Genomic DNA, 11646 nt, shown 5'->3' on the forward strand with positions numbered 1-11646 from the left:
GATGGCCGAGAGACAAAAGGCAAACCCTGGTGAAAGAAAGGAGAATCAGAAAGAATGTTAATGTTTGGCTACCATAGCCAGTGGATGCTAAGTAAGGCTGTGCAATTTTTTGGTTAGTTTTTGTAGTTGTTAATGTTGCACCTCAGAATAGATTCACCTCACTGAAATCACCAGAACCGCACACAGGCTGAAGTCTTTGTAGTTTATCTATATATATAAAATCCAAAAGGGCGTCGTTCGGGGCCGCAAAACACAAAAAACCCCGGACGAAAACTCACCAAACTTGCCGTATACATACCTCGAACCACAAGGTATGCACAACACTCATCACAATTCAAAACAACATTACAACAAACTCACAATCACAGAAACAAACAGAGCATGAGCAGAGACGTCTGGGCGCCAGCCGCCCGGCGCGCGCACATGGCTGGACCATGCCCCCTCCGCGGAAGCCATGCCCCTCCCTTCGCCGCCCCACCCTACCGGCTCATACGCCATCCTTCCCTCCCCTCCTCCCCCTCCTCCTCCTCTGCCGCCCATGCCCCCTCCGAGAAAGCCACACCCCCTCCCTCCGCCACCCCGCCCCTACCCGCCCATACACCAGCCTTCCCTCCTCCCCTCCTCCTCCTCTGCTGCCCACGCCCCCTCTGAAACAGCCACGCCCCCTCCCTCCGCCGCCCCGCCCCTACCCGCCCATACGCCATCCTTCCCTCCTCCCCCTCCTCCTCCTCTGCTGCCCACGCCCCCTCTGAAACAGCCACGCCCCCTCCCTCCGCCGCCCCGCCCCTACCCGCCCATACACCATCCTTCCCTCCTCCCCCTCCTCCTCCTCTGCTGCCCACGCCCCCTCTGAAACAGCCACGCCCCCTCCCTCCGCCGCCCCGCCCCTACCCGCCCATACACCATCCTTCCCTCCTCCCCCTCCTCCTCCTCTGCTGCCCACGCCCCCTCTGAAACAGCCACGCCCCCTCCCTCCGCCGCCCCGCCCCTACCCGCCCATACACCATCCTTCCCTCCTCCCCCTCCTCCTCCTCTGCTGCCCACGCCCGCTCCGAGAAAGCCATGCCCCCACCCTCTGCCGCCCCGCACCTACCCGCCCATACGCCATCCTTCCCTCCTCCCCCTCCTCCTCCTCTGCCTCCCACGCCCCCTCTGAAACAGCCATGCTCCCACCCTCCGCCACCCCGCCCCTACCCGCCCATACGCCATCCTTCCCTCCTCCCCTTCCTCCTCCTTTGCCGCCCACGCCCCCTCCGAGAAAACCACGCCCCCTCCCTCCGCTGCCCTGCTCCTACCCGCCCATATGCCATCCTTCCCTTGCCGTCCTCCTCCCCTGCCCACGCCCCCTCTGAGACAGCCACGCCCCCTCCCTCTGCCACCCCGCCCCTATCCGCCCATACGCCATCCTTCCCTCCTTCCCCTCCTCCTCATCTGCCGCCCACGCCCTCTCTGAGAAAGCCATGCCCCCACCCTCTGCCGCCACACCCCTACCCGCCCATATGCCATCCTTCCCTCCTGCCCCTCCTCCTCCGCCGGTCACGGCCCTTCCCAGGAAACTACGCCCCCTCCAATCACCGCCCCGTCCCTTCCTGCCCTGACCCAATCCACCCCTCCTCGCCATCCCCCTCCACCGCCACCATCTTCTCCAAAGGGAACGCCTATAAAGCCTTAAACGGTTCCGGCCCAAGATACCTATCCGACCACATCTCAGCCTACGAGCCCACCAGGACTTTGAGATCTTCCGGGGAGGCCCTGCTCTCGATCCTGCCTGCTTCACAAGCACGGTAAGCAGGGACGAGAGATAGGGCCTTCTCGGTGGTGGCTCCTCGGCTGTGGAACACCCTTCCCATGGACATCAGACTGGCTCCTTCCTTGATGATATTCCGCAGGAAATTAAAGACTTGGTTGTTCAAGAAGGCGTTTGAACAAGAAGTGCAATGATTGGTAATGATGATAGGAATGGAACAACGGAAAATGATACTGGATTGTGATTTGGACGATAAGACGACGCTGAATGGTTTTGTAGCAATGATGATGTTTTTGTATAATGCTGGATTTTGAATTGTTTTTTATACTGTCTTGAATTTTGTTTTTTCTATGTTGTACACCGCTGTGAGTCGCCCCCGGGCTGAGAACAACGGTATATAAGCAAAGTAAATAAATAAATAAAATAATAAATAAATAAGGTATGCACAACACTCATCACAATTCAAAACAACATTACAACAAACTCACAATCACAGAAACAAACAGAGCATGCGCAGAGATGTCCCGGCACCAGCTGCCCGGCGAGCGCACATGGCCGGACCATGCCCCCTCTGCGGAAGCCATGCCCCTCCCTACGCCGCCCCGCCCCTACCCATCCGCACACCATCCTTCCCTCCTCCCCCTCCTTCTCCTCCCTCGCCCACGCCCCCTCTGAGACAGCCACGCCCCCTCCCTACGCTGCCCCGCCCCTACCCGCCCATACACCATCCTTCCCTCCTCCCCTCCTCCTCCTCTGCTGCCCACACCCGCTCTGAGAAAGCCACGCCCCCACCCTCCGCCGCCCCGCACCTACCCGCCCATACACCATCAATCCCTCCTCCCCCTCCCCCTCCTCCGCTGCCCACGCCCCCTCTGAAACAGCCACGCCCCCACCCTCCGCCACCCCGCCCCTACCCGCCCATACACCAGCCTTCCCTCCTCCCCCTCCTCTGCCGCCAATGCCCCCTCCGAGAAAACCACACCCCCTCCCTCCGCTGCCCCGCCCCTACCCGCCCATACACCATCCTTCCCTCCTCCCCTCCTCCTCCTCTGCTGCCCACGCCTGCTCTGAGAAAGCCACGCCCCCACCCTCCGCCGCCCCGCACCTACCCGCCCATACACCAGCCTTCCCTCCTCCCCCTCCTCTGCCGCCAACGCCCCCTCCGAGAAAACCACACCCCCTCCCTCCGCTGCCCCGCCCCTACCCGCCCATACACCATCCTTCCCTCCTCCCCTCCTCCTCCTCTGCTGCCCACGCCCGCTCTGAGAAAGCCATGCCCCACCCTCCGCCGCCCCGCCCCTTCCCGCACTGACGCAATCCTTCCCTCCTGCCCCTCCTCCTCCGCTGGTCACGCCCCTTCCCAGGAAACTATGCCCCCTCCAATCCCCGCCCCGTCCCTTCCCGCCCTGACCCAATCCACCCCTCCTCCCCATCCCCCTCCACCGCCACCATCTCCTCCAAGGGGAAAGCTTCTGACATTCCTTTGGTCAGCCACGGACCTCCCCCACAAAATTCGTCACAGCCAGTAAAAACTTATAGTACAACTGACACAATCTACTGAAATGATTTATACTCTTCCGAAGTGGAAGTGATGGCTCTCTAAACTGTGAGGAATACCCGGCTTGGCCATCTTACATAATGGTGACACAACAACAATGGCGCCTTCTGCATTAAATGCGGCAATGAGGAGGGACAGTAACACAGGAATACATACATACATAGATAGTAGGCTTGGGTAACCACGGAAAAATTTGGTTCTAAACTCGTTTTGTTTTTAGGGGGCCCTTGCGTTTCGTTTTTTTAAATAATTCCGAAATTTTCCTTTAAAAAAATTCGAAATTTACGAAATTTCGTAAAATTACGAATCGATTCGTTAATGGCGGACGAGATTGTGCAATATGCTAAAAAAACCTCCAAATGGGACAAGGGGGAACTTCTGAAGCTTCCCTCTCCCTCTGTTGTTGACTGTTGGTGTGATAAAACAAACCACAACTATAAAACTTGCACCAGACAGGCGAAAATAATTACGAAATAATTACGAAATAATTACGAAATAATTACGAAATAATTACGAAATAAATTGAAAAAATTGTTTCAAATCTAATTTACTCCTCACACTATTCCTGCATGGCTCAATATTGGATCGTAAGCTAATTTTAATACGAATTAATAGCGAATTACGAAATTAACGAACGAAACCGCCCAAGCCTAGTCATTAGCCATAATGGCTGAAGGACCCCAAATAGCTGTCTGTAGCAGTCATTAGCCATAATTTATTTATTTATAATTCAAACTTGTACCAGACATGTGAAAATAATTACGAAATAATTACGAAATAATTTCAAAATAATTACGAAATAATTACGAAATAAATTGAAAAAAATGTTTTGAATCTAATTTACTCCTCACACTATTCCTGCATGGCTCAATATCGGATCGTAAGCTAATTTAAATACGAATTAATAACGAATTACGAAATTAACCAACGAAACTGCCCAAGCCTACTGCTTAATACTCTTTGCAATACAGGAAAGCATTTCTTTGATCTCTGACCTCCTTCTTGTTGGCTATTCTCACACTCCTTCGAACTCTGAATTCCAGTCAGCCCGATCTAAGATTCCCGTTTCATCAAGGTCAGGCTGCTCATTAGTGTCAGCCTGGTCGCCTTCCTGCCTACTATCAGGCTGAGAACTGTCCTCCTTTTCTGAGTCAATTTGCACCTGGCTAGTTTCAGTATAAAAAACAAAATTCCCTGCTGTGGGAAAATGAACTTGCACACCCTGTTCATCATTGTCTACAACAGGAACATTTTGAACCCGATTGTGAACCTGAATCTCATCATCCTTGTCTGAGACCCTCAGCTGCATTAACATTGCTCTGACCAAAAGGTCATGAGTTTGAAGCCAGCCCGGTTGGAGTGGGTTTCCAACCAATTGTGTGTAGCCTGTTGTCGACCTTTGCAACCTGAAAGACAGTTGCATCTGTCAAGTAGGAAAATTAGGTACCACTTTAAAGTGTGGGGAGGCTAAATTAACTGATTTATGAGGCCATAAAGAAGACTCCAGCAAAAGCATTCCAGTAGGGAAGCATGCGGGGAATGCGGAAGTGCTTCATCAGCCTCGCAGATGGACGATGAAAGAGACAGCTCCCCTGGCGGCCAGAAAAAAGTTAAATAGTTGGCCTGGGTAACAACGGAAAAATTTGTTTCTAAACTCGCTTCGTTTTTAGGGGTCCATCGCGTTTCGTTTTTTTTAAGAATTCCAAAATTTTGCTTTTAAAATTTTTGAAATTTACGAAATTTCGTAAAATTACGAATCGATTCGTTAATGGCGGACGCGATTGCGCAATATGCTAAAGAAACCTCCAAATGGGACAGGGTGAACTTCTGAAGCTTCCCTCTCCCTCTGTTGTTGACTGTTGGTGTGATAAAACAAACAACTATAAAACTTGCACCAGACATGCCAAAATAATTACGAAATAATTATGAAATAATTACGAAATAATTACGAAATAATTACGAAATAATTACAAAATAATTACGAAATAAATTGAAAAAAATTGTTTCGAATCTAATTTACTCCTCACACTATTCCTGCATGGCTCAATATTGGATCGTAAGCTAATTTAAATACGAATTAATAACGAATTACGAAATTAACGAACGAAACCGCCCAAGCCTATTAAATAGCCTCTGTGTATGTCTGTATATGTTTGTATGTCAACATTGGCATTGAATGTTTGACATATATGTGTACACTGTAATCCGCCCTGAGTCCCCTGCGGAGTGAGATGGGCGGAATATAAGAGCTGTAAATAAATAAATAACTAAATAAATAAGCGTAAGCGATGAGTCGAGAAGGACTCCCAAACTGCGGACCTGTGGCTTCAGGGGGAGTGTAACCCCGTCCAGCACAGATTGCCACCCTATACCCCGATCTGGTTTACGATCAACCAGGAGGACCTCTGTCTTGTCGGGATTGATCTTCAGCTTGTTCCTCCTCATCCAGATAGACACAGCGGCCAGGCACTCGTCCAGCACCTGAGAGGCCTCCTTGGAGTTAGATGGAAAACAGTAGTAGAGTTGCGCGTCATCTGCGTAGAGATGGCACCCAACTCCAAAACTCCGGATGACCTCTCCCAGTGGTTTCATGTAGATATTAAAAAGCATGGGAGACAGAATGGAACCTTGCGGGACCCCACAGGTCAAAGGCCAGGGATCTGAGCAGGCATCTCCCAGCTTCACCATCTGGGAACAATCCTCCAGGAAGGATTGGAGCCATGACAAAACCGTGCCCCTGAGACCCATCTCGGAGAGTCGTTCCAGAAGGATACCATGATCGATGGTATCGAAAGCCGCTGAGATGGGGGGAGTGTGACCCAACAGGGTCACACTCCCCCCATCCAGCTCTCTACGGAGGTCATCCACCAAGGCGACCAAGGCTGTCTCGGTGCCGTGGCCAGGCCTGAAACCAGACTGTGACTGGTCCAGGTAGTTGATGTCATCCAGAAAGCCCTGGAGCTGGGAGGCGACCACCCGCTCCAACACCTTGCCCAGAAAAGGGAGGTTGGAGACCAGCCTCAAGAGGACAACGCGACTTACTGATGCAATGTTGACCTTGCCCGCAATCCTGGCCAGCGAGCGCCTCTCCCTGGGAGCCCCTCCTCCTCCAGCCAGGAAGCACTGGCCCATCTCAGGGGTCTTCTCCCCAACAAGGTGCCCCTGCCTGGCCTCCTTCAATTGGGCTATTGTGACATCACCCAAGTGTCTTGAGCCCAGCTCCCCAGCAAAGCATCTCCACTGGTTGGAGGAGGACCAGTCCTGTGGCCATTTGGGCCCATTGACCGAGGGGTGATGTTTCACGGAGAACCAGATCTGGAGAAGTGGAATCCTCAGAGTCCATATATGTCAGGCATGGACAATAGGCTTGGGCCATCCATGGTTCTCAATGGTTCTAAAGTCCTTACAAAACTAAAGTTCTGGTGGTGAAAATTTCAGAACTCTAACAAAACTTTCAAAATTTAATTATTATTTCATTATTGGTGATTTTAATGATAGAACCAATTAGGAACTGCCATTATTATGAAATTTTGAGTTTTGTTAGAGTTCTGAAATTTTCACCACCGGAACTTTAGTTTTGTAAGTACTTTAGAACCATTTAGTAGGCTTGGGCGATCAAGAAAAAAACTGGTTCTAAACTCGTTTCGTTTCTAGGGTGCGCTAGCGTTTCGAAATTCTGAGGACTTCCGAAATTTAAGATTTCAAAATTTTGAAATTTCTGAAATTTCGTAAATTACGAATCGATTCGTTAATGGCGGACGAGATTGCGCAATATGCTAAAAAAACCTCCAAATGGGACAGGAGGAACTTCTGAAGCTTCCCTCTCCCTCCGTTGTTGACTGTTGGTGTGATAAAACAAACAACAACTATAAAACTTGCACCAGGCATGCGAAAATAATTACGAAATACTTACGAAACAATTAGGAAATAATTACAAAATAATTACGAAATAAATTGAAAAAATGGTTTCGAATCTAATTTACTCCTCACACTATTCCTGCATGGCTCAATATCGGATCGTAAGCTAATTTAAATACGAATTAATAACGAATTACGAAATTAACGAACGAAACCGCCCAAGCCTACTGACCAACTTTACTAAAACCACATCTGTGCGCGATTTTAATTTCCGCATCTCTCGTAAATCTTTTTTTTGGTGTCTTTCACGTTGTTGTTGCTGTTTTTGTGTATCAGATTCCAAGTCTGTTTGGAGAGAAACACAAACACAGCGGTGCATTGCAAATTTTATTGTGTTTTCGTTTACGGTCCACAAGCAGTTAGCAGCGACAAAGGGAAACATATAGAATTCCGTCTTCCAAGGAAAGGAACGTTGCCCGAAGACAGTGTTTCGCTGGAGACTCGGATGATTATCTGCTGTGTTGACGATCAGCCGCTTAGATCTTTTGGGTCACCTCCTGAAGGAAACAGAAGAGGCATTCTTCATACACATTCAGCCCATCTTCCTTCCTTTTTGCACCTGCTCCAAGCCCAGTTGCACCGGCCTTGGCTTTTCTCATTTCCCTCATACACCTTCCCCCTCTCTGTTCCGTCCCGTCCCTTCCCTTCCTCTTTCCTCTTTCCACTCCTTTCCTTTCTCTTTCTTCCTTTCTCTTCCCTTACTGTTTTTCTTTCCCTTCCCTTCCCTTCATTGCTTCCTTCCTTCCTTTATTCTCTCCTCTCCTTTCCTTTCCTTTCCTTTCCTTTCTCTTCCCTTACTCTTCTCCCTCCCCTCCCTTTCCTTCCTTCCTTCCTTTCTTCCCTCTTCCTTTCCTTCCCTTCCCTTTCTCCCTTTCTCTCTTTCTCTTTCTTTCTTCCTTTCTTTCTTTCTCCATTCCCTTCCCTTCCTTTTCTTTCCTTTCCCCTCCCTTCCCTTCCTTTCCCATCCTTACATTCCCTTTCCTATCTCTTTGCTCCTTTCTCTTCCCTTACTCTTCCCCCTCCCTTTCCTTCCTTCCTTTCTTCCCTCTTCCTTTATCCCTTCCTTTCCTTTCCTTTCTCTTCCATTACCCTTTCCCCTCCCCTCCCCTATTCTTCCTTCCTTTCTCCTCTCCACTCCTTTCCTTTCTCTTTTTTCCTTTCTCTTCCCTTACTGTTTTTCTTTCCCTTCCCTTCCCTTCCCTTCCTTTCCCTTCCCTTCCCTTCATTGCTTCCTTCCTTCCTTTATTCTCTCCTCTCCTCTCCTTTCCTTTCCTTTCCTTTCTCTTCCCTTACTCTTCTCCCTCCCCTCCCTTTCCTTCCTTCCTTTCTTCCCTCTTCCTTTCCTTCCCTTCCCTTTCTCCCTTTCTCTCTTTCTCTTTCTTTCTTTCTTCCTTTCTTTCTTTCTTTCTCCATTCCCTTCCCTTCCTTTTCTTTTCTTTCCTTTCCCCTCCCCTCCCTTCCTTTCCCATCCTTACATTCCCTTTCCTATCTCTTTGCTCCTTTCTCTTCCCTTACTCTTCCCCCTCCCTTTCCTTCCTTCCTTTCTTCCCTCTTCCTTTATCCCTTCCCTTCCTTTCCTTTCTCTTCCATTACCCTTTCCCCTCCCTATCCTTCCTTCCTTTCTCCTCTCCACTCCTTTCCTTTCTCTTTTTTCCTTTCTCTTCCCTTACTGTTTTTCTTTCCCTTCCCTTCCCTTCCCTTCCCTTCCCTTCCTTTCATTGCTTCCTTCCTTTCTCCTATCCCTTCCTTCTCCTTCCTTTCTTTTTTTCCTTTCCTTTCCCATTCCATATCATTTTCTTTTCCTTCCCTTCCCTCTCTTCCTTCCTTTCTTTCATTTTCCTTTCCATTCTCTTCCCTTCCTTCCTTTTCCCTTCCCATATCCTTTTTTAACCTTCCCCCTTCCTTTTCTCTCTCTCCCCCTTCTCTTCCTCATCCCTACCCTTGCTTTCCTTTCTCTTCCCTTCCTCTCCTTAAGTCTCCTTTCTTTTCTCTTCCTTCCTTCATCTCCCCTCTTTCTCTCTTCCCTTCCCCCTTCCTCCCTTCTTAGAATCATAGAATCATAGAATCAAAGAGTTGGAGGAGACCTCATGGGCCATCCAGTCCAACCCCATTCTGCCAAGAAGCAGGAATATTGCATTCAAATCACCCCTGACAGATGGCCATCCAGCCTCTGCTTAAAAGCTTCCAAAGAAGGAGCCTCCACCACACTCCGGGGCAGAGAGTTCCACTGCTGAACGGCTCTCACAGTCAGGAAGTTCTTCCTAATTTTCAGATGGAATCTCCTCTCTTGTAGTTTGAAGCCATTGTTCCGCGTCCTAGTCTCCAAGGAAGCAGAAAACAAGCTTGCTCCCTCCTCCCTGTGGCTTCCTCTCACATATTTATACATGGCTATCATCATATCTCCTCTCAGCCTTCTCTTCTTCAGGCTAAACATGCCCAGTTCCCTAAGCCACTCCTCATAGGGCTTGTTCTCCAGACCCTTGATCATTTTAGTCACCTTCCTTCCTTCCCTTCCTTTGTCCTCGTCTTGGTGGACAACCTAGAAAAACACCTAGAGAGGATGCCTGGTGTCAGATGTGTCTCAATGACGTGTGGATACCCATCCTGTGGATATGGGGGTTGGGCTACATCATGGGATCTCGGTATCCACAAGGGGAGTCCTGGAACCAAACTCCAGTCTACATAGACATTGACTCACGAGCTCCCATTGATAGCTTTGCCTTGTTCCTGTTGGGACTAGTAATTGTCGTGATTGGTTTTGAGTGAGAGGAAGAGGAACAACGAACGTTGGCTCGACGTGGTCCAAATCTGGCAAGGCCTATCTAGAACAATCTGAAGGCTCACCTGAACAGAAGGAGGCCGGGCAAACGAACCGCACTTTGTAGTCATAACAGGAGATGCCTTTGCCCTGGTCGGCATTGACGCAAGCGAACCCATTGACTGCATCGTTCCTATATTAGGGGATGAAAAACAGGGAAGACGAAGACGTCAACCATGGAAGGGAGACTTACAGGAAGCCATGCTGTGGTCATGTATAGCTACAGTATGTGCAATAGATCTAGTATATAGGATAGGTCTAATATATGGAATTGGTCTAGTATATGGGATAAGTATAGTATATGGGATCAGTCTAGTATATAGGATAGGTCAAGAAGAGGGGGAGATGGGCATGAAAGGTGTATAAAAGGAAGTGGTGGTGGGGAAAAGTCAGTACTGTCTTTTTTTGCTGCAGAGATACAAGCAATATATCCATTTCAAAGCAAAACCGGCTTGTGAATGGTTATTTAATATTACAATACAATTGTATTGTATTGTATTTAATATTGTATTTAATATTTATTTATTTATTATTTGAACTTATATGCCGCCTCCCCTCGATGGACTGTCACCTTGTCGTGGTGAGGGGGCTTGCGCGTTCCAATGAACCTGTAGGCACAACAACTGCAGTCGTGCACTCCCAGGAGTGGCCACGGGGAAGGTTCCAGACCAAGCACAGTCCGAAGACCCAAAGACCTCAACGGCGGAGCAGGCGGAGGATAACATGGCACATGCCTGAAGACCCCAGCGTGCGCACCAACAGTCACCTCTTCTCCTGACTTTCTCTTCAGCCATTGGGACCAAGAGAGAAAGAGAGAGAGAGAGAGAGAGAGCCCCTCCGGCTGGAGGTATCTCCCACCTCCGCTCCCTCCTTTGTTTTTGTGCCTACTTTCAGGAAAGGTGGGCATCTCCACCTCTCTCTCTCTCTCTCTCTCTCTCTCTTGGTCCCAATGGCTGAGGAGAAAGTCAGGAGAAGAGGTGACTTTTGGTGCACACGCTGGGGTCTTCAGGCACACCTTTGGACCCAAAGCGGGCCAGGCAAGGGAGCAAGTGCGGCAAGTGTAGTTACTGGGATGTATAGTTCACCTACAATCAAAGAGCATTCTGAACTACACCAATGATGGAATTGAACCAAATATGGCACACAGAACTCCCACAACAAACAGAAAATATATATCGATGATTGGTTGGTTGTGGCACACAGAACTCCCACGACAAACAGAAAATATATATCAATGATTGGTTGGGGGGGGCGCCAAAATACTATTTGCTTACCATTGATAATTACCCAGGGCCGCCTCTGGCTGCAACTGCTCCGCTGCTGCCCTCTCCATCACCTTGCCCAGGAACGAGAGATTCAAAACTGGGCGGTAACTGGAGGGAACTGAACAATCTAAGTCTGGTTTCTTCAGCAGGGGAGAGACCACCGCCTCTTTCAAACCCTCTGGAAAAACTCCTTGCTCAAGGGAGCTGTCTTCAACAGAGGGTCACGTAATCCCTCCAAGTAGTATTTCACCAACCAAGAGGGACACGGATCGAGGGAGCAAGTGGTTGGTCTAGTATATAGTATATAGGATAGGTCTAATATGTTGGATAGGTCGAGAAG

Source organism: Anolis sagrei, chromosome 13 (genome assembly GCF_037176765.1).
Source record: "Anolis sagrei isolate rAnoSag1 chromosome 13, rAnoSag1.mat, whole genome shotgun sequence".
Classification (NCBI taxonomy): domain Eukaryota; kingdom Metazoa; phylum Chordata; class Lepidosauria; order Squamata; family Dactyloidae; genus Anolis; species Anolis sagrei.